General features: G+C 42.5%; 1 protein-coding gene across 6 annotated transcripts in view; it reads right to left on the reverse strand.

Moving 5' to 3' along the window:
* The window catches only part of LOC120986083 (NACHT, LRR and PYD domains-containing protein 12-like), a 285,272-nt gene that overhangs the window by 22,977 nt on the left and 241,773 nt on the right, over window positions 1-20,522 (reverse strand). The window lies entirely within an intron of this gene.

The raw sequence follows: 20,522 nt of genomic DNA on the forward strand, positions 1-20,522 counted from the left end.
CATCAAAATGTGCTTAAGAGCATGGCAACTGTTCTGAAAACAAATGTGGATAGGGAAATGACTTAAAATAACATAAAATACAGAAAAATAAAAAATAACAATCTGGATCTAGGAGTAGGAGGTTGAGGAGGCGGTGGATGTGGCGGTGTAGGTTGACGTGGCGGTGTAGGTGGAAGCGGCGGTGAAGGAGGAATAGGTAGCCAACACGGATTTGTGTTATTTTTTATTTTTAAATTGGGGTATCCCCCAAAATATTGGGACATATAACAAAATAAAACAAAGAATAAGTGCACTTGAGTACAAGAATTGATGGTTGAGGCTGGTATAAATGTCTATACTGCACAAGGTACGGACAAGTCCTGTGGGATCCATGCCTGGTTCATTTTAATAAACGGAAGCTTGTCCACATTGGCTGCAGCCTGTGATAATGCTCTCTGCCGTGCTAAACACACGTTCACACTATACACTGGCTGCAGAGCAGGTCAGCACCTCCAAGGCTGACAAAGCTTTTCCACATTTTGGCCATGCTAACCCTGCCTTCTCAGGTGCTGGCGGTGCCCCAGCTGCGTTGGTGACCTCTTCCTCCTCCTCTGCCTTCGCCATGTGCTTCCACTGTGCCCCCGCTGTCAGGTGAGAATGCCATCAGCAGCGTGCGCTTGTAGTCGCGCATCTTCCGATCAGTAACAGATGTTTTCAGTAAATTTAGTTCCCTGTGCGCAATGCAGAGCAGGGGTTCATTCACGGCAAAAGGCGGTTCATGTCACCCATCAATAGAACAAAGGATTTTGAGAGAACGAGGCCAATTTCACCCAGGCACAGCAGGGGTTCATTCACGGCAAAAGGGGGTTCATGTCACCCAGCAATACAACAGAGTATTTTCAGAGATTTAGGCCCATGTCACCCAGGCACAGCAGAGGTTCATTCACGGCAAAAGGGGGTTCATGTCACCCAGCAATACAACAGAGGATTTTGAGAGATTTAGGCCCCTGTCACCCAGGCACAGCAGGGGTTCATTCACGGCAAAAGGGGGTTCATGTCACCCATCAATACAACAGAGGATTTTGAGAGATTTAGGCCCCTGTCACCCAGGCACAGCAGGGGTTAATTCACGTCAAAAGGGGGTTCATGTCACCCAGCAATAGAACAGACGATTTTGAGAGATTTAGGCCCATGTCACCCAGGCACAGCAGGGGTTCATTCAAGGCAAAAGGGGGTTCTTGTCACCCAGCAATAGAACAGAGGATTTTGAGAGATTTAGGCCCCTGTCACCCAGGCACAGCAGGGGTTCATTCACGGCAAAAGGGGGTTCATGTCACCCAGCAATACAACAGAGGATTTTGAGAGATTTAGGCCCCTGTCACCCAGGCACAGCAGGGGTTCATTCACGGCAAAAGGGGGTTCATGTCACCCAGCAATAGAACAGACGATTTTGAGAGATTTAGGCCCCTGTCACCCAGGCACAGCAGGGGTTCATTCACGGCAAAAGGGGGTTCATGTCACCCATCAATACAACAGAGGATTTTGAGAGATTTAGGCCCCTGTCACCCAGGCACAGCAGGGGTTAATTCACGTCAAAAGGGGGTTCATGTCACCCAGCAATAGAACAGACGATTTTGAGAGATTTAGGCCCATGTCACCCAGGCACAGCAGGGGTTCATTCAAGGCAAAAGGGGGTTCTTGTCACCCAGCAATAGAACAGAGGATTTTGAGAGATTTAGGCCCCTGTCACCCAGGCACAGCAGGGGTTCATTCACGGCAAAAGGGGGTTCATGTCACCCAGCAATACAACAGAGGATTTTGAGAGATTTAGGCCCCTGTCACCCAGGCACAGCAGGGGTTTGTATACGCCAAAAATGGTAAAATGTCACCCGACAATTGAAAATACGAATTTTTTCAATTTAGGGCACTAAAATTGCCACTTTTTTAAAATTAAAATGGCTCTAAAACAGTCCTTGAAAAGGCTAGAGGGATGTAAAAAGCAGTAAAATGTGCTTAAGAGCATGGCAACTGCTCTGCAAACAAATGTGGATAGGGAAATAACTTAAAATGAAATAAAATAACTAAAAATTACAAATTATTAACCTGCAACTCAGAGAAGAAGGTGGATATGGAGTCGGAGGTTGAGGAGGCTGTGAATGTGGTGTTGTAGGTGGAGGCAGCAATGGAGGAGGAGGTAGCCAACAATGTTTTTTTTATTTTTTATTGGGGTAGGTAGCCCCCAAAATATTGGGACAAATAAAAAAAAAGAAAACAAAGAATCATTGCACTTGACTTGAGTACAAGAATGTATGTTTGATGGTGGTATAAATGTCTATTCTGCACAAGGTACAGACAAGTCTTGTGGGATCCAAGCCTGGTTCATTTTAATGAACGTGAGCTTGTCCGCGTTGGCTGTGGACAGGCGGCTGCGTCTGTCTGTAATGACGCCTCTTGCCGTGCTAAATACACGTTCAGAGAGTACACTGGCTGCAGGCAAGGCCAGCACCTCCAAGGCATACAGGGCAAGCTCTGGCCATGTGGACAATTTGGAGACCCAGAAGTTGAATGGGGCAGAACCATTAGTCAGTACGTGTAGGCATGTGCACAGGTACTGTTCCACCATGTTGTTCAAATGCTGCCTCCTGCTAACATGCTCCATATCAGCAGTTGGGGCAGGTTGTTGCGGCGAGGTGTCAAAGCTTTTCCACATGTCGGCCATGCTAACCCTGCTTTCTGAGGTGCTGGCTCTGACACAGCTGCGTTGGCGACCTCTTCCTCCTCCCCTCCCGTCTTTGTAACGGGGATCCAGCAGGGTGGCCATCCAGTAGTCAGCACACATTAAAATGTGGGCAACTCTGCAGTCGTTGCGCAGGCACTGCAGCATGTAGTCGCTCATGTGTGCCAGGCTGCCCAGAGGTAAGGACAAGCTGTTCTCTGTGGGAGGCGTATCGTCTGCGTCCTCCGTATCCCCCCAGCCACGCACCAGTGATGGGCCCGAGCTGCGTTGGATACCACCCCGCTGTGAACATGCTTCATCCCCATCCTCCTCCTCCCCGTCCTCCAGTAGTGGGCCCTGGCTGGCCAAATTTGTACCTGGCCTCTGCTGTTGCAAAAATCCTCTTTCTGAGCCACTTCTAAAAGACTGGCCTGAAAGTGTTAGAGATGACCCCTCTTCCTCCTCCTCGTCCTGGGCCACATCCTCTTCCATCATCGCCCTAAGTGTTTTCTCAAGGAGACATAGAAGTGGTATTGTAACGCTGATAACGGCATCATTGCCACTGGCCATGTTGGTGGAGTACTCGAAACAGCGCAACAGGGCACACAGGTCTCGCATGGAGGCCCAGACATTGGTGGTGAAATAGTGCTGTTCCGCAGTGCGACTTACCCGTGCGTGCTACAGCTGAAACTCCACTATGGCCTGCTGCTGCTCGCACAGTCTCTCCAGTATGTGCAAGGTGGAGTTCCACCTGGTGGGCACGTCGCATATGAGGCGGTGAGCGGGAAGGCCGAAGTTACGCTGTAGAGCAGACAGCCGAGCGGCGGCAGGGTGAGAACGCCGGAAGCGCGCACAGACGGCCCACACTTTATGCAGCAGCTCTGACATGTCGGGGTAGTTGTGAATGAATTTCTGCACCACCAAATTCAGCACATGCGCCAGGCAAGGGATGTGCGTCAAACCGGCTAGTCCCAGAGCAGCAACGAGATTTCGCCCATTATCGCACACCACCAGGCTGGGCTTGAGGCTCACTGGCAGCAACCACTCGTTGGTCGGTTGTTCTATACCCCGCCACAACTCCTGCGCAGTGTGGGGCCTGTCCCCCAAACACATCAGTTTCAGAATGGCCTGCTGACGTTTACCCCTGGCTGTGCTGAAGTTGGTGGTGAAGGTCTGTCGCTGACCGGATGAGGAGGAGGTAGAAGAGGAGGAGGAAGCCGAGTAGGAAAAGGAGGCAACAGGAGGCAAAGAATGATGCCCTGCGATCCTTGGGGGTGGAAGGACGTGCTCCAAACAGCTTTCCGCCTGGGGCCCAGCCGCCACTACATTTACCCAGTGTGCAGTTAGGGAGATATAGCGTCCCTGGCCGTGCTTACTGGTCCACGTATCTGTGGTTAGGTGGACCTTGCCACAGATGGCGTTGCGCAGTGCACACTTGATTTTATCCGATACTTGGTTGTGCAGGGAGGGCACGGCTCCCCTGGAGAAGCAGTGGCGGCTGGGAACGACGTACTGTGGGACAGCAAGCGACATGAGCTGTTTGAAGCTGCCGTCTCCACCAGCCTGAATGACAGCATTTTAAAGGCCAGCAGTTTAGAAATGCTGGCATTCAGGGCCAGGGATCGAGGGTGGCTAGGTTGGAATTTATGCTTTCTCTCAAAGGTTTGTGAGATGGAGAGCTGAACGCTTCCGTGTGACATGGTGGAGATGCTTGGTGACGGAGGTGGTGTTGGTGGCACATCCTCTGTTTGCTGGGTGGCAGGTGCCAACGTTCCTCCAGAGGCGGAGGAAGAGGCCGAGGCAGCAGCAGAAGAGGGAGCAGGAAGGGCCTGAGCCCTTTCTTGGTTTTGAAGGTGCTTACTCCACTGCAGCCTGTGTCTCGCATGTAGATGCCTGGTCATGCAGGTTGTGCTAAGGTTCAGAACGTTAATGCCTCGCTTCAGGCTCTGATGGCACAGCGTGCAAACCACTCGGGTCTTGTCGTCAGCACATTGTGTGAAGAAGTGCCATGCCAGGAAACTCCTTGAAGCTGCCTTTGGTGTGCTCGGTCCCTGTTGTCGGTGGCCAGTAGCAGGCAAACTGTTTTGGTGATGGCTGCTCTGCTTTTGCTACGCTGTTGGCTCGGTCTCACCACTGACTCTTCCTCCGAACTCTGAAAGTCAGTGGCACGACCTTCATTCCATGTGGGGTCTAGGATCTCATCGTCCCCTGCATCGTCTTCCACCCAGTCTTCCTCCCTGACCTCCTTTTCGGTCTGCACACTGCAGAAAGATGCAGCAGTTGGCACCTGTGTTTCGTCATCATCAGAGACGTGCTGAGGTGGTATTCCCATGTCCTCATCAGGAAACATAAGTGGTTGTGCGTCAGTGCATTCTATGTCTTCCACCCCAGAATCTTCAAACAGCATAAGAGACTGCTGCATGACTTGAGGCTCAGACAGGTTCCCCTATATGCACGGGGGTGATGTGACAGACTGATGGGCATGGGTTTCAGGCGCCAACTGTGCGCTTTCTGCAGAAGACTGGGTGGGAGATAATGTGAACGTGCTGGATCCACTGTCGGCCACCCAATTGACTAGCACCTGTACTTGCTCAGGCCTTACCATCCTTAGAACGGCATTAGGCCCGACCAAATATTGCTGTGGATTCTGGCGGCTACTGGGACCTGAAGTAGTAGGTTCAGTAGGACGTGTAGCTGTGGCAGAACGGCCACGACCTCTCCCTGCACCAGAGGCTCCACCAACACCACGACCGCGTCCCTTATTAGATGTTTGCCTCATAGTTAGCGTTCACAAAGCAAAGTAAAAAGTGGTTAAGTATGTTAAAAATAATTAACCGCCAATATAAACCCGGATGTAGGGTATTGCACTCTATTTATTTATTTTAACTCTATGTGACAGCGGTATTTGTGGCCTAAATGTGACATTCACTTATGCACGTCTTATCCCAGATGTGCAGTATATTAGAGGGTTTTTTCACCCCAGTAACCAAAAAGACGAATTTCTGGCCTAAATGTGACAGTCACTTATGCTTGTCTAATCCCAGATGTGCAGTATATTAGAGGGGTTTTTCCCCCCAGTAACCAAAAAGCCGTATTTCTGGCCTAAATGTGACAGTCACTTATGCACGTCTAATCCTAGATGTGCAGTATATCAGAGGCTTTTTTCACCCCAGTAACCAAAAAGCCGTATTTCTGGCCTAAATGTGACAGTCACTTATGCTTGTCTAATCTCAGATGTGCAGTATATTAGAGGCTTTTTCACCCTAACCAAAAAGCTGTATTTCTGTCCGAAATGTGACAGTCACTTATACACGTGTAATCCCAGATGTGCACTATATGAGAGGCTTTTTTCACCCCAATATGCCAAAGCCGTATTTATGGCCTAAATGTGACAGTCATTTATGCATGTGTATTCCCAGATGTGCAGTATATTAGAGGCTTTTTTTTACCCTAACCAAAAAGCTGTATTTCTATCCTAAATGTGACAGTCACTTATGCTTGTCTAATCCCAGATGTGCAGTATATCAGAGGCTTTTTTCACCCCAGTATGCCAAAGCCGTATTTATGGCCTAAATGTAACAGTCACTAATGCATGTGTAATCCCAGATGTGCACTATATCAGAGGCTTTTTTCACCCCAGTATGCCAAAGCCGTATTTATGGCCTAAATGTGACAGTCACTTATGCACGTATAATCCCAGATGTGCAGTATATAAGAGGGTTTTTTCACACTAACCAAAAAGCTGTATTTCTATCCTAAATGTGACAGTCACTTATGCTTGTCTAATCCCAGATGAGCAGTATATCAGAGGCTTTTTTCACCCCAATATGCCAAAGCCGTATTTATGGCCTAAATGTAACAGTCACTAATGCACGTGTAATCCCAGATGTGCACTATATCAGAGGCTTTTTTCACCCCAGTATGCCAAAGCCGTATTTATGGCCTAAATGTGACAGTCACTTATGCTTGTCTAATCCCAGATGTGCAGTATATTAGAGGCTTCACTCTAACCAAAAATCTGTATTTCTGTCCTAAATGTGACAGTCACTTATGCACGTGTAATCCCAGATGTACAGTATATGAGAGGCTTTTTTCACCCCAATATGCCAAAGCCGTATTTATGGCCTAAATGTGACAGTCACTTATGCACGTGTAATGCCAGATGTGCAGTATATGAGAGGCTTTTTTCACCCCAGTATGCCAAAGACGTATTTATGGCCTAAATGTGACAGTCACTTATGCACGTGTAATCCCAGATGTGCAGTATATTAGAGGGTTTTTTCACCCTAACCAAAAAGCTGTATTTCTGTCCTAAATGTGACAGTCACTTATGCTTGTCTAATCACAGATGTGCAGTATATTAGAGGGTTTTTTCACCCTAACCAAAAAGCTGTATTTCTGTCCTAAATGTGACAGTCACGTATGCTTGTCTAATCCCAGATGAGCAGTATATCAGAGGCTTTTTTCCCCCCAGTATGCCAAAGCTGTATTTCTGAATTTGCAGTTAGCCTGTGCTGGTGCACTATCGTTGCATAAAATGGCTGCCGATCATGTATTGATATTGACTAACTGAAGAAAAAAAAAGTTTGTTTTCAGCAGTAGTTGGCTCAGGGCAGGCTTAAGAAAATTGTGCACTGCACCCACAAAACACTTTCTGTAGATCGCTGAGTACATAAACTAGTTCTTGATAAGATTGCTTCCTGATCTCTCCCTCACAGCAGCTGCAGCCTCTCCCGACACTAATCCAAGCAGAGTGACGGGCGGATCTAAGTGACTCCAGCTTAAATAGAGGCTGAGTCACATGCTGCAGTTGGCCAATCACAGCCATGCCAATAGTAGGCATGGCTGTGATGGCCTTTTTGGGCAAGTAGTATGACGCTTTTTGATTGGCTGCTGTGCAGCCTTTCAAAAAGCGCCAAGAAAGCGCCGAACACCGAACTTTTACGTAAATGTTCGGGTTCGGGTCCGGGTGCCGAAAAACCTAAAGTTCGGTACGAACCCGAACTTTACAGTTTCGGGTTCGCTTAACTCTAGTGCACATTAATCAACTACGTGAATGTCATCCTAGCTCACGACTTCGAGAGATAGAAGGAGTCGGATGAGGAGATGTGAAGAGATTTTACAGTTCCAGCTAAAGACGAAAATTAGGATTGGTATTGTATGAACAAACGTGTATACTAACCCATCCTCATGTGTGTTTCCTCTATAACTAAACATCTCTTAACTGACCTCTAAAACAAGGAACTTACCCTGTTCAAGAAAAGAACCTTTGCCAATCAAAATTATATGATAGCATTAACCTCTTTTCTTGCAGGATAAAAAGTGAAAGATGTATATACTCATATTTGTCATACAATATTTTAGGCGCAAGATGCCAACTAAGATGATTGCCATCATCTATGTCATCCTGATCTTGGGAAAGGAGTTCCACGCCGAGCAGATTGTTGTGCCAGGTCCTTCGTCCGGAATCATGCTGCAGGACACTGCGGGATTCATACTGACGAACAAGAGGATTCTATTCCAGAAAATCTACATCAGCCTGGATCCATGCGTCTTCGTCACAAAACAACTCAACGTATCTGAGATCCTGTCACCGAAGATCCAATCCTGGTACCAGACGCACATCGGATATTCCCAAGAACGGATTACGCAGATCCTGGAGCAAGCGAGAAAGACCTTGACCAGAGAGCAGTTTTCTGCAAACCAAAGACCAAAGCTATTCATTTCTGCAATCGTAGCCGCCATAATCTTTGGCGTAGTGGGCACTGTTATTATCACAGGTGCAACAGTTGCCGAGTCCATCTCTATCAAGACATTAGAACTCAAAGTTGGTTCATTGGAAAGGAACCTAATAAACATTTATGAGGAGATGGAGAATCAAAACAAACATTTATCGAACTTATATCCTGTTTTGCAGGATCTATGGGATGGTTGAGATTGTTGACCATCCAAGCAGTGCGTTGGATACGGTTCTTCAAAAAGACTTTAGGTAAACTATGGGTAAAACATCATAGACAAGGTCTATGCACCGTGACGCATAAAGAAGACATATGAAAAGCCCTTTTGAACATTCCAAATATATTCACACTTTATGGAACATTTTGGCTTGAAGGGGGATTTGTCATGCATTTTCATAAGTGTACAGTCTTATCTGAAGATATTATAGTCTAAATATCAATGCTCATTGCCTTTAAGTGTAAAGTCAGACTGAACCAGAGTTTAAAATCTTTCTGTAGGATTGAAATAAGCCGAGATAAGTTCATGCTGAGTTCAATTTGGGTAACATGTTTGTAGCGGACATAGAATGTATTGTCTTTTAAAAATTATTGTGAGCAGAAGTAGTGTATCTGTTAATACTATAATGGGTCCTACAGACATGTATCTGTGTGAGACAGCCATTTGAATAGCAATGTATTATTTTACTTCCTTACAAAGTCATTAAGGAAGTAATTGCCTTAGGGGAAACATTTGGTGTGCATTGTCCAATTCATGTATGCATGATTAGATTTTATATATTTCTGTGTGGTATATTTAGATTTGCAACATATCTTAACCAATGGTTTATATAATATGTCATCTATGTGTAACAGTGTGTCGATATATATATATATATATATATATATACACAGTCATGGCCAAAAGTTTTGAGAATTACATAAATATTGAAAATTGGAAAAAGTTGCTGCTTAAGTTTTTATAATAGCAATTTGCATATACTCCAGAATGTTATGAAGAGTGATCAGATGAATTGCATAGTCCTTATTTGTCATGAAAATTAACTTATTCCCATAAAAACCTTTCCACTGCATTTCATTGCTGTCATTAAAGGACCTGCTGAGATCATTTCAGTAATCGTCTTGTTAACTCAGGTGAGAATGTTGACGAGCACAAGGCTGGAGATCATTATGTCAGGCTGATTGGGTAAAAATGGCAGACTTGACATGTTAAAAGGAGGGTGATGCTTTAAATCATTGTTCTTCCATTGTTAACCATGGTGACCTGCAAAGAAACGTGTGCAGCCATCATTGCGTTGCATAAAAATGGCTTCACAGGCAAGGATATTGTGGCTACTAAGATTGCACCTCAATCAACAATTTATAGGATCATCAAGAACTTCAAGGAAAGAGGTTCAATTCTTGTTAAGAAGGCTTCAGGGCGTCCAAGAAAGTCCAGCAAGCGTCAGGATCATCTCCTAAAGAGGATTCAGCTGCGGGATCGGAGTGTCACCAGTGCAGAGCTTGCTCAGGAATGGCAGCAGGCAGGTGTGAGCGCATCTGCATGCACAGTGAGGCGAAGACTTTTGGAAGATGGCCTGGTGTCAAGAAAGGCAGCAAAGAAGCCACTTCTCTCCAAAAAAAACATCAGGGACAGATTGATCTTCTGCAGAAAGTATGGTGAATGGACTCCTGAGGACTGGGGCAAAGTCATATTCTCCGATGAAGCCTCTTTCCGATTGTTTGGGGCATCAGGAAAAAAGGCTTGTCTGGAGAGGAAAAGGTGAGCGTTACCATCAGTCCTGTGTCATGCCAAGAGTAAAGCATCCTGAGACCATTCATGTGTGGGGTTGCTTCTCATCCAAGGGAGTGGGCTCACTCACAATTTTGCCCAAAAACACAGCCATGAATAAAGAATGGTACCAAAACACCCTCCAACAGCAACTTCTTCGAACAATCCAACAACAGTTTGGTGAAGAACAATGCATTTTCCAGCACGATGGAGCACCGTGCCATAAAGCAAAAGTGATAACTAAGTGGCTCGGGGACCAAAACGTTGACATTTTGGGTCCATAGCCTGGAAACTCCCCAGATCTTAATCCCATTGAGAACTTGTGGTCAATCCTCAAGAGGCGGGTGGACAAACAAAAACCCACTAATTCTGACAAACTCCAAGAAGTGATTATGAAAGAATGGGTTGCTATCAGTCAGGAATTGGCCCAGAAGTTGATTGAGAGCATGCCCAGTCGAATTGCAGAGGTCCTGAAAAAGAAGGGCCAACACTGCAAATACTGACTCTTTGCATAAATGTCATGTAATTGTCAATAAAAGCCTTTGATACGTATGAAGTGCGTGTAATTATATTTCACTACATCACAGAAACAACTGAAACAAAGATCTCAAAGCAGTTTAGCAGCAAACCTTGTGAAAACTAATATTTGTGTCATTCTCAAAACTTTTGGCCACGACTGTATATATAATTTAGAATATATATTTCATGTCGTGTGTATTTCACTGACTGAATATAGAAAGTATTGAAGTTATCTTCCTACTAATTGGGTTTCATGAGGAGAGCTGAATGTTATTAGTTAGCCATGTGAACAAGTTTAATATATAAACCCGGATGCCAAGTAAAAGGCCCATTGTCCATTATCATGAATTTAAAAAGACAGTAGAAGATGGTAACTCCAACATGTCTAGATTATGGATAAGTAAAATGTCAGGAAGAAACCCTTAATACTGATGTATTTTTGAGAGGTTAAAAAGGTCATGTTAACGTATTATCAGGTATTTAGAATTAATGTTTGAAATTGTTATGTGGTACAACAGTGCCATCTAGAGGTAGATGGACAATAGTACATTATTTTATAACTTGTTTTCTATGGCATATCAAGGGCTAAGATTACATCATAGTAGTACTAACATACGTTACACCCTCTTCAGTTGATTGGGAGATCATAATCCAGGAGGTGGTAATGTAAAATATCAGGGAGGATAAGTACTGCTGGATAGGAACATAGGGAGAGGAGATCAAAACATCAGATCAAACCATCAGATCAGATCATCAGATCACAAGAAACAGGATCCTCATAAGAAAGAAAAGATCCATAAAGGATATCAAAAGAAACTTGAATTATATTTTGACCACTAGAGAACTCCTGAAAACTGGTCCCATCCAAAACCCTGTTCATCCTTGACCCGGTAACGTATATTTGTATTTACTGATTGTGGTATTAATAAGATATTCCTCTCGGCATATAGTCAAGGATGAACTGAGGGAACATATAGTGTTAAACACCTCCCTAATGCTAGTTGTCCTCTTAGCAAAGATGCATATTGCTAATGGGAGATTGGAGTAGAGGAAAAACCTTTGGGAAATTATATTTCCATAGTATGATTGCTGAGTGGGATATAATATCACATTAATATTATATATATATATATATATATATATATATATATATATATTTGATTGGTCATAAGGAGATAGTGGATCAGTTATGCTTCCAGTATTAATCCCTGTTTATCCTTTTTATATACAATTGTGTATGATATATATTTCATTAGTCTTCGGATATTTTTATGCTGGTGAGAAAGCAATAGTGGGTTACACCACCATCTAGTGGTGGTTTGTTGGTACTGCGTCAATTTGTCTATTCATTCTTCTTATGTCTGTTTTATATTGGATTTTACTCCTTTGTAAATAAATTTTATATTTTTGCATAATTGATTGCCCCTTTGTTTTCATTAATTGCATAAATAAAATTTAGAGTCTCAAGATAAAAGAAAGGGAGTTTTTATGTCCGCCTAGTGGATTTCCTGATGATTTCCATATTTTATTTACATTTTATCTGTTATATAAAATATTTATATTTTATATAAAAGATATAGTTTGACAGCTACCTCCTTTCTCCCCCCTGTCACTCCCCATCATCAGCGAAACACATTGCTGTAACGATCAGGCGGCCCAGACTCTGATGTCAGCGACCGCCCCCCTCACACGCCCCTGCCACGCCTCCTAGTCCTGACTTAACCTCTGGATAGCGCAAGCTTTCCTACATCGCACGCTACACGTGGAGCAAGTACAGAAGCGCTGCCTCACCAGGATACTCCCCGGCCGCATTCTCCAGGTAAAACCCCACGCTATACCAACGGATAACATTCCATTGATCTGATACATCTGCATTACCACCATTACTTAACATCGCCTACCATACCACCCACATCAAATAGCATACTTCCACAAGCACACTATCTATTTCAAATCCGATTAGCAAACTATTAAATGTGTACTATCCACAACCCGATATGAACCAAATCAGCATACTGTCAAATGCATACTACCCATAACCTGACAGGATTTAAACCACAATTTTTAATCTAACACTACCCCAAGATTTTATCACAGCTGTGCCGACCATTATTCCCTTTAAATGGGACTTTACAGGAGTTTCCCTCAGCAAGCCTACGGTGACAAGGATACAGGTTAGTTTACCAGGAAACAAGTGATGTACCTGCATTGAAAAGCCTCCGATAATACTGTATGGCCATACAGAAGAAAATCTCTACAGTAAAGGATTAACTATTCTTATCGTCGAAAGCTGCACCAAAGGAAATTGCGGAACAGAGTGGCAACTCCTGCGATCTTTGGAACTCCTGCAAAATTTAAACCAGCTTGCTGTATGGAGCGACTGAATAAGCCGGCAAATATTTAAAGCTCCATTGAAGCAATAGGGAGACAGCAGACGCTAGACGGTAAGCCAAACAACGATTTAAAGTTTCCTTCAATCCAAAGCTCATATCGAGCTTAAAAGGATATGCTATAAGAGACTTTTCACATTATCAGGATTCCTGTGGACACTTTATGAACATATTGCGCTCCCAGTGAATACACCTACAATATTTTCAGTGACATTCAGTTTCCCAAATTGGGATAAAGTGCTAGAAGATAATACCCCCTCTTCCCAAATAACAGCATATACTTGAAGTCTTTTGGTGAGATATATACTATTGAATTTATCGACACTATTGAGTCATATGAATATAGTGTCGATCATATCTACCACAATATATGTGACTGTAATGTTGTATATTATTGCTACATTGTTCTTATAAATTTTATTACTTGTATTTTATGGGGATTTAATAAATATTTTCTGCATATGTCAATCTGGTCATCAGTAATAATACCGCCATACAGCTGTAATGTAGCACAGGCAGAGATGAGCGCTCTATGGCGGTAAGGGCTCATGTACATATTACAGCTCTGTATAACCTGGGAGATGCTCAGACCCATAATCCGCCCCATAGAAGCAGATGTGTCCTTCCTGTCCCTCCAGATGTCTCTCAGGACATAGGACACCTCCTCCATGTGGAGGCACAATGCAGGTTCTGATGAGGTCAGTCCTAGAACACTTACCTGTGTGTTATCCGGGGAGGGGGTCACTGCTCCCATTATGTGTTATACAGCGGGGGACAGGTATTAGTGATAGCGCTGCTCTTCTCAGACATGAAGGACATTACCGATTGTGTTTTCATCAGACTTTATGTTATCATATAGGGGTCTGCTGAAGAATTTAAAGGGGTTATCCAGGAACTGGATATTGATATCCTATCCCCAGGACACGTCATTAATATGAGATCTGTGGGGGTCCGACTCGTGGCACCTCCCAGCTGTACTCACCGGAGCTCAGGAGAGCGCTGCCACCTCCTCACAGCTCACCAAGTACAGAGCAGTACAGTGTATAGTGGATGTGTTTGGTATTACAGAGCGGTACAGTGTATAGAGGATGTGTTTGGTATTACAGAGCAGTACACTGGATGTGTTTGGTATTACAGAGCAGTACAGTGTATAGTGGATGTGTTTGGTATTACAGAGCAGTACAGTGTATAGTGGATGTGTTTGGTATTACAGAGCAGTACAGTGTATGGTGGATGTGTATGGTATTACAGAGCAGTACAGTGTATAGTGGATGTGTATGGTATTACAGAGCAGTACAGTGTATTGTGGATGTGTTTGGTACTACAGAGCAGTACAGTGTATTGGGGATGTGTTTGGTATTACAGAGCAGTACAATATATAGCGGATGTGTTTTATTATTACAGAGCAGTACATTATATAGTGGATGTGTTTGGTATAACAGGGCAGTACAGTGTATAGTGGATGTGTATGGTATTATATAGCAGTACATTGTCTAGCGCAGGCATGCTCAACCTGTGGCCCTCCAGCTGTTGCAAAACTACAACTCCCAGCATGCTCGAACAGCCTACAGCTATCAGCCTACAGCAGGGCATTGTGGGAGTTGTAGTTTTACAACAGCTGGAGGGCTGCAGGTTGAGCATGCCTGGTCTAGCGGATGTGTTTGGTATTACAGAGCAGTACATTATATAGTGGATGTGTTTGGTATTACAGAGCAGTACATTATATAGTGGATGTGTGTGGTATTACAGAGCAGTACAGTGTGCAGTGGATGTGTTTGATATTATAGAGCAGTACAGTGTATAGTTGATGTGTTTGGTATTACAGAGCAGTACAGTGTATAGTGGATGTGTATGGTATTACAGAGCAGTACAGCGTACAGTGGATGTGTATGGTATTACAGTGGGCGGGGAAGGGGATGGGCCGGCAGACCTGTCCCATTTACCACTTTCTATGCCTGTTTCAGCAGCTCAGAAGCTGTCTTACACTTAGGACTGCCACTGGATGCCCCGAAGTTAAGGAGAGGCCTGCGCCTCATAACTTCAACGGATTTACCGCCAGTTTAGGGCTTTATTAATGCTAATAATAGAACCCAGAATTCAGGATTATTCTGGATTACAGTGGTACTGTACCTACTATTCATGAAAAGTTGAAGTTCTTTGCACACATATTTGATCATACGTGTGTCGGGACCATCTACCGGCGTCAAGGTGGCTTCCACAGATAGTTATCTAATACTAGCAGAACTGCCTCTCCTGGGCCTAACCTAAGCCTGTTAGGGTGAGCAGCCTGCATGCTAGCTTTTTCGATGTGCACCTGTGACTTTGGATGTGCTAGTCTAAATTTTCTTGTAGGGCTTTATTAAAGGGGTTCTCTGGGAATCAACCACATCCACTCATAGGATATAAACGTCGTATGGGTGGATGTTTAACTCTGAATGGACATTCTGGAATGTCCACTCAGAGATCACAGCTGCACGCTAATCGTGCAGCTGCAGAGTGGGTTGCCCTGCTGTCAGTGACAGCAGGGCAACCCAGAGAGAAGGCAGGGACAGTTCCTAGGTATCCCTGTCTTCTAGATCACTGCATACACAGCGCTTACCGAGCGCAGTGTATACAGATCAGGAAGCGCTATTCGCCTCCTGTCCCGGCCTGGTGGTCATATGACCACCGGGGCTGGGAGAGTGCAGGAGCTATCGGGTCTTTCACAGACCTCGATCAGCCCTGCACTGAGGCTGTCCAGTGCTGTATTCTGCTGTACAGCCTCTCTGTGGGCACTGGGGCTACCATGTCAGCCCCAGTTATAGGAGAAATCAATCGTGAAAAAAATAAAATGAAATGAAGTCAAATGTCCCCCAGAGGTCTTGTATGACCTTATGGGGGACACAAAGTGTATAAAAAAATAAAATAAAAAATAAATAGTGATTTATAAAAAAAAAAAAAAAAAAGGTTACACATGTAAAAAAAAAAAAATCCCCAATTAAGTAATTAAAAAAATATTAAAAATAGGAAAAAATAAATAAAATGGACATATTTGGTATTCCCGCGTCCGTGACGGCCGTCTCTATAAATATATCACATGATCCACCCTGTCCGATAGACATCATAAAAAAATAAAAACTTTCAAAAAAAGCCATTTTTGTCACCTTACATCACAAAAAGTGCAACACCAAGTGATCAGAAAGGCGTATGTCCCACAAAATGGTACCAATAAAACAGTCACCTCATTCCGCAAAAAATTAGCCCCTACATAAGAAAGTCGCTTAAAAAAAAAAAAAAAAACTATAGCTCTCCGAATATGGAGACATTAAAACATCATTTTTTGTTTCAAAAATGCTATTATTGTGTTAATGGGTAAATAAATAAAAAAAAGTAGACATATTAGGTTGCTCTATAAAACAGTCACATGACCCAACTACTCAGGTGAACGCTGAAAAAAAAAAAAATTGAAACATTGCCACAAAAAAGCTATTTATTGTCACCTTACATCACAAAAACTGTAATAACAAGCGATCAAAAGGTCATATGCACCCCAAAATAGTGCCAATAAAACAGTCATATCATCCCGCAAGAAATGATACCCTAAGACAATCGCCCAAAAAATATATATATATGATTCTCAGACTATGGAGACACTAAAACATGATTATTTTTTTGTTTAAAAAATGATATTATTATGTAAAACTTAATAAAATATAAGAAAGTATACATATTAGGTATTGCCACGTCCGTAACGACCGGCTCGATAACAATATCACATGACCTAACCCCTCAGGTGACCACAGTCAAAAAAAAAAAAAAAAAAACTGTGCTAAAAAAAACACAGTTTTTGTCACCTTACATCACTAAAAGTGCAACACCAAGCGATCAAAAAGGTGTATGCCCCCAAAATTGTACCAAACTGTCACCTCATCTTGCAAAAAATGAGCCGCTACCTAAGACAATCGCCCCAAAAATAAAAAAAAATATGGTTCTCAGACTATGGAGACACTAAAATATAATTTTCTTGGTTAAAGAATGATGTTATTGTGTAAAACTTAAGTAAATAAAAAAGTAGACATATTCGGTATCGCCGCGTCCGTAAGAACCTGCTCTATAAAAATATCACATGAACTAACCCCTCAGATGAACACCGTAAAAAATAAAAATGGTGTCAAAAAAGCCATTTTTTTGTCACCTTACATCACAAAAAGTGTATATTAGCAAGTGATCAAAAAGTCATAAGCACCCCAAAATAGTGCCAATCAAACCGTCATCTCATCCCGTAAAAATTATACCGTACCTAGGACAATCGCCCAGAAAATAAAAAAAAACTATAGCTCTCAGATTATAGAGACACTAAAATGATTTTTTTTTTGTATAAAAAATAATATTATTGTGTAAAACTTAAATACATAAAAAAAAGTATAAATATTAGGTATCGCCGTGTCCGTAAAAACCTGCTGTATAAAAATATCCTAACTTAAAAAAATAAAAATAAAAAGTGTTTCAAAAAAGCAATTTTTTTGTCACCATACATCACAAAAAGTGTAATACCAAGCGATCAAAAAGTCATATGCACCCTAAAATAGTACCAATCAAACCGTCATCTTATACCAAAAAAATGAGCATTTACATAAGACAGTCTCCCAAAAAACAAACAAAAAAAAAACTATGACTTTCAGAATGTGGAGACACAAAATGTTATTTTTTTCAAAAATGCTTTATTATATAAAACTGCAACAAACAACAAAAAATAGTCATATTTGGTATTGTCGCATCCGTAACAACCTGCCCTATAGAAATAGCACATAATCTAACCTGTCAGATGAACATTGTAAATAACAAAAAATAAAAACGGTGCCAAAACAGCTATTTATTGTTACCTTGTCTCACAAAAAATGTAATCTAGAGCAACCAAAAATCATACAGTATGTACCAACAAAACTGCCACCTTATCCCGTAGTTTCCAAAATGGGGTCACTTTTTTGGAGTTTATACTCTAGGGGTGCATCAGGGGTTCTTCAAATGTGACATGGTGTCAAAAAACCAGTCCAGCAAAATCTGTCTTCGAAAAACCACATGGCGCTCCTTTCCTTCTGTGCCCTGCCGTGTGCCCATACAGCAGTTTTACGACCACATATGGGGTGTTTATGTAAACTACAGAATCAGGGCAATAAATATTGAGTTTTGTTTGGCTGTTAACCCTTGCTTTGTTACTGGAAAAAATGGAAAATTTGCCAAAAAATAGAAATTCTAAAATTTCATCTCCATTTTCCATTAATTATTGTGGAACACCTAAAGGGTTAACAACGTTTGTAAAATCAGTTTTTGAATACCTTGAGGGGTGTAGTTTCTAAAATGGGGTCTTTGTGGGTGGTTTCTATTATGTAAGCATCACAAAGTGACTTCAGACCTGAACTGGTTTTTGGAAATATTTCAAGATTTGCTTCTAAACTTCTAAGGCTTCTAACGTCCCCAAAAAATAAAATGACATTCCCAAAATAATCTAAACATGAAGTACACATATGGGGAATGTAAAGTAATAATTATTTTTGGAGGTATTACTATCTATTTTAAAAGTAGAGAAATTGAAATTTGGAAATGTTTCCAAATTTTTGGTAAATGTCACGGATGGTGTTGCAGAAAACAAGAAGTAACAAATAAAGATCCGACTGACTTGATCCCAAACTAAGGAACAAAGGGATGAGCCCTATTAAAGCCCTAGAGCTCTCCCTGACTGCTCAGCCCATGCAAAGATCTCAATGATAGAAAGTTGCATGTCCACGTACCTCTACTGAGTGACACCTGCAAACCCTAATAGTGAGGGGACACGACCACCGGCTCCCTGCACTAAATACGGAGGGAGTCAGGTTCACCTAGAATCAAGCCAACAGGAAAACACAAATACAGAAATAGACTTATCTGAGAAACCAGCAGTAGTAACTTCAAGCAGTGAACACAATCCAGGAAGTAGTATAAACCGCAAAAGTGAAGCAGTATGGGAGGAGATATAAAGGGAAGCCATCACTGCTAATAGAAGATAGCTGGGAGAGGGAGAAGAGATGTCAAAGTGAAAGCAAAACAAAAGAACATCATGCAGGAGGTACTGAAGAACGTCTGTCAGAACTTCTCAGAGATCTGGCGGTGACAGTAAATTTGGTATTTTTTTATAATTAAAAATGAAATTTTTGGACTCAATTTTACCACTGTCATGAAGTACAAAATGTGACGAGAAAACAATCTCAGAATGGCTTGAATAAGTAAAAGCATTATAAAGTTATTACCACATAAAGTGACACATGTCAGATTTGCAAAAGGGGGAAATAGCCCGGATGTGAAGTGGTTAAGAAAATGAAAATACTTAAATATTACTTTGTCATAAATATATTCCCAAATACCTTTTTATTAGTTATAATGGTTCATTTTGTCTGGGGAGCAATCATCAGGAGAAATAAAATGCCCGCCGTCCTATTTGTACACACAGAACCTGTCCTAATCACACAGCAGGACAGAGAGCTGCCTCATACTTCTTTCTGCTCTGCTTTCAGGGATTATGATCCTGAATACAGATGATAAGATCTTCAGATGAATCTTTGTGGGAATGGAGTTCATGAGGAGACATGAAATATGGAGAGGATGGACAGGACAGACTGTGGTAATGTGGGGATTTGGTAATGGAGACTGTAAACAAGTGCTGCTACTCATTACCCACATCCCCACCTCCTCTCTGTACTTTATGTCTCCTTGTAAACTCCATTCCTACAGAGATTCATCTGAAGATCATATTAAACTGCATTCAGGATCATAATCCCTGACAAGTAAGAGAGGAAGACAGCGCAGCTTTTTAACTTGTCCTCCTGTGTAGGGTTGAGCGAACCCGAACTGCAAAGTGGACTTTTCCACTGAAGTTCGGGGTTCGGGTGATTTTATTATTTTCCATTATAACATGGTTATAACGGAAAGTAATAGCATTCTTAAGACAGAATGCTAAATAAAATGGCCATTGAGGGGTTAAAAAAAAAAAAAAACACCTCATCCACTTGATCGCACAGCCGATATCCTCTTCTTTCTTCAGGACCTGCGATGACATCACCGCGTTTACCACGTGGTATGCGAAGTGACGTCATCGCAGGTCCTGCTGAATAAAGATAGAAGGTGACGTCATTACAGGTCCTTTTGCAGGTCCTGCAGAAAGAAGAAATAAGAGGATACCGGCTGCACGATCAAGTGCATGAGGTGTCTTTTTAATTATTTTGAACCCCTCAATGGCCCTTTTATTTAGCATTCTCTCTTAAGAATGCTATAGTTTTCCGTTATAACCATGTTATAACGGAAAATAATAAAGTGAAGCTCGGGTCCCTTTTGACTTTAATGGAGTCCGGGTTCGGGATCAAGTTCGGGTCCCAAACTCGAACTTTGACCTGAAGTTCGGC

This window comes from Bufo bufo, chromosome 1 (genome assembly GCF_905171765.1).
Source record: "Bufo bufo chromosome 1, aBufBuf1.1, whole genome shotgun sequence".
NCBI classification, from domain to species: domain Eukaryota; kingdom Metazoa; phylum Chordata; class Amphibia; order Anura; family Bufonidae; genus Bufo; species Bufo bufo.